This window comes from Asterias amurensis, chromosome 1 (genome assembly GCF_032118995.1).
Source record: "Asterias amurensis chromosome 1, ASM3211899v1".
In the NCBI taxonomy this organism is placed as follows: domain Eukaryota; kingdom Metazoa; phylum Echinodermata; class Asteroidea; order Forcipulatida; family Asteriidae; genus Asterias; species Asterias amurensis.
This window is the reverse complement of record NC_092648.1, coordinates 19,031,761-19,035,620: the sequence shown is the minus strand read 5'-3', so window position 1 is coordinate 19,035,620 and position 3,860 is coordinate 19,031,761. Positions and strand designations below refer to the sequence as shown.

The following is a 3,860-nucleotide window of genomic DNA, read 5'->3' as shown; positions in this document are numbered from 1 at the left end:
ACGGGTACGCGTACACACACGCGACGGGCGCTAGTACGATTTGGTCTGGTGTCCGAAAGTAAACTTTTTGAGAAGAGTACGCGCATGCGAGAGGGTACTTTATGGTCAAAACCATTGATCTCCATTATACTGACAGGATAGGACATTGCGCTATGCTGCGTGCATAAACACGCGGCCCAACAATGGCGGCGCAATTCCTTCAAACGGGTAAATTAATGTGCACTTGGTCGGGTTTGAGTCTGTCAGTTGAAGTTGTAAATTGAGAATAGAAATGTGGGGAAAACATGACGATCGATAGTTTGAAGTATGAAAAAGTTTCTGAGTGAAATGCAATAAAGCAAACTAACTTTACATTTGTTTCTATCAAATGCCCTATTAGTATTATGATAATGATATTTAAATTTCTAAACAAACACTCGGCCGAGAAACTGTATTGGGATTCAGGTACATGTTTTTTTTATTCTTTCAGTTCATTGAGAAAATGGCAATAAACCATATAAAGACAAAACAAGAGTCGCTCCTACAATAAACAATTCGAGTAGGCACTAGAGTGAGAACTACATACTCGCTAAAATCGAGGGAAAAGAACAAGAAAGATGAAAACAAAATACAATGTGATAAGTGAGAGTTGACTCCATTAACAAATTTAAACTTTTTATTGTGAAGCTTCTATTCATCATGTTAATTGAAAAACAATTCCAACAGCAAAACTTCCATAACCGTTTTACTGTTCCGCCAGAAATAAATATTTTTATTTTGGTCACAAATAACGAAGTCGGCTATTTCCGAGATGACTGATCCTCTCAACGAACTTGTATCGTCTGTACATAATTCGCATATACTTGTCGCTTTCCCGAACCTTTTAATTATTGATGCTATGACAAACATCTGTTGAAATCCGGGCTTCCCGTCCTCGTCGATTCCAGACAACCATCTGTAACGGAGCGAAAACAAAAATAGTATTGCTCGGTAAAAATAACAAATACTTGGCCTATAATAATTATTTTATGAAAGATAGATTAAATTTCCGGCTTATATTTGTAACGTTAGATATAATAATAATAATATGAATCGCTAAAAAAAATGCAAAGGCCTACCTACTTATGGAAAGACAATCCCTTTGCCGACTCAGTTTTCCCTCCTCCAGTGATTGACAGCCGCGCACGACTTCACCATCAGCATTTTTAGTTTGTTTGATCCGACTCCAATTGTATTTATCCCCAAATGACAATTAAAAGGACGAAAACTTCTCTCTGCTTGCAGCAACTCCGTTTAAAAGTGTACAGCGCATTTCGTGTGACGAACGGTCTTCACCCGTTTTAAAAAATACGCGCGCGGCCTGCGTTTAGACGCGATGTCCTATCCAGTCAGTATAATGGAGATCAATGGTCAAAACACGCCCATTTTATGTAAGCGCCCCCCCCCCCCTCCCCCCTGCATGCTATGGGGGGGGGGGGGGACAACAAAATACACTTATTATTCAGGAATCATCACATAATAGTACAGGAACTTTTTTTCATAACGAAGGGTACAAATTCTTGTTAAGTAAATGGTGTCTGTATGAAACTGCTTTAAAACCACTCTAATTAGTATGGGGCGCCAATTAGTGTGCCAAATTAACCAGCTCCAAACTACTAACCCAGTATTGAAGATTCGGGGCTAAAAAACACATCTAATAAATCATAATGAAGGGTCGGTCTTTGAAAAGTTGTTGCAACCGTTTGTTATAAAATGCATATGATTAGAAAGATATTTTAAAAGTAGAATTAATGATCCACACAAGTATCACTCGAAATTGCGTAGTTTCCTTTTACCTCGTATAAACACGGCCGTCCGTTTATAGTATTGACTCCCATAAATGGCTGACCGTGTTAGTTCGCAAAGTAAAAGGAAAACCGTGCAATTTCGAGGCAAATGTGTGTGGATCATTGTATTCTACTTTTAAAACATCTTTCTAACCATGTGCATTTATAACAAACGGTTGCAAACGCTTTTTATAGACCGACTCGACCGATCCAAGGCAAAGTGTTCCTTTAACTGCAGTTTTCTACACACCGAAAAGGCAATTGTGCGCATTAAGACATGTTCTTTATGTCCTCTCAAATTAGCCAGGTCCACATTTTCAGTCTTCCGGATTCTGGGATGGGCTACGGGCAAGTTTTGCGAATTGTCAAAGACCAGTCTTCTCACTTGTATTGGTGGATCTCAACATATGTACAAAATAACAAGTCTGTGAACATTTCAACTCAATTGGTCATCGGAGTTGCGAGTTAACTATAAAAGAAAAGAAAAAACACCCTACACACGAAGTTGTGTGCTTTCAGATGCTTGATTTCGAGACCTCAAATTCTAAATCTGAGGTCTCGAAATCAAATACGTGAAAAATTACTTCTTTCTCGAAAACTACGTCACTCCAGAGGGAGCAGTTTCTCACAATGTTTTATACTATCAACCTCTCCCAATTAATCGTTACCAAGTAAGGTTTTATGCTGATAATTATTTTGAGTAATTACCAATAGTGTTCACTGCCTTTAATGGTATATAGTTTAGTCAACCACCTATATAGATTAACAACTGCGTCTGTATAAACTGTGGTTAAATAACACGAATTAGTAGACCAAATTTAGCTAGCTCCAAAATTTGACACGCCCACAGTATAACAGTCTTCAAGATTCTGGGCAAAAAAAACCCCATTTGTTTATAATAACGAAGGGTACGAATTATTTTCAAACTTGTTTCAAGTTTTGGTCAATTATTTTCAAATCCAGTGTAATAATGAGTCCACTCCCTCCATGCTCTAACCGTGGAGGAAGGAAAAAAGAACCCATAAAACTTAAAAGGCAGATGTCCACTTGCAGACTCCGTATTGCCCGGTGCTGAGTGTTTTGTGTGAAAATTATTTTCGCATTCTTTTCAAATTGTCTTCAAAGTCTGTACAATTTTTTTTTCAACTTCAGTGTTTTAAATTTGATTACAGAACAGCCCTGAAAAAGAACCCATACACGGTAATATATGTCCACTTGCAGACTCCGTAGTGTGCTTAGTGTTTTATTTTTTAGTGTCAACTTCGTCCCTGTCATTTCGTCCCCACCACTTACGTTCAACGCATAAGCGTCTAAGGTTCAAAATGGCGCGGTGTGTTTGCGCACTCCTATGGACACGAGGTTGTCATCATCTAGATGCATGGCGGTGGACCCCCCGCAAAGCAGGAGGGCAGTCATGCCCACAGTGCTCGTGGCTTCGGCGGACAACCTATCAACTCAATGCCGCCGCTGCCTTGCAAAATCATCTAGTGCTTCGCCATCTTGCTGTCGTTGCAGTCTAAAGCTTTGCACTGTACTGGAGTTGTATTTCTGGAGGAATTACCCCGGCTGAGGGTGAGTATTGCCACCGACGCTGCACTCGAACGCCCCATGGCCGACTGATGCTGGATGGCTGAAAGAAAATGATTTCTGTCACATTTCCACTGTGTTCAAATAATTATTTAGGCCTAATTTATTTCTCACGTTTTCCCTCGTTATTTCCTGATTCATGTTCGCATGCTGCAAGATTGTTAATAATATCTTGTGCACGGTGATTTCAGGGCAGGGGTGATTCTACCTCATATTAACATGTGGACTTTGTTTACCGACGTTGCCTATTGTTTGTTTGTTTGTTGTCATTCATTCATTGGTCTTAAGTTAAGTTTTGGCTTTGTTTGTCGGTGTTTATATTAAATCATACTTTTACTTTTTAGGTTGATTGAATATCATGGAGTGCACTTGCGTTTGATCATATTAATGAAGAACAGTACATGTGGCTCAACTTGCTCCATGATCCAATAGGGTTGTATCACTACAAATGTTGGTTCTAAAGGGAAT

The 3,860-nt window shown here is 39.3% G+C and overlaps 1 protein-coding gene across 5 annotated transcripts in view; it reads left to right on the top strand.

Moving 5' to 3' along the window:
- Window positions 1-3,205: 3,205 nt before the first annotated feature.
- The window catches only part of LOC139934374 (chromatin-remodeling ATPase INO80-like), a 133,146-nt gene continuing 132,491 nt past the window's right edge, over window positions 3,206-3,860 (top strand). For all 5 annotated transcript variants that reach the window (XR_011785780.1, XM_071930798.1, XM_071931522.1 and 2 more), the window contains exon 1: window positions 3,206-3,377. The gene's annotated coding sequence lies outside the window, so the exon portion shown is untranslated. The remainder of the gene's footprint in view (window positions 3,378-3,860) is intronic.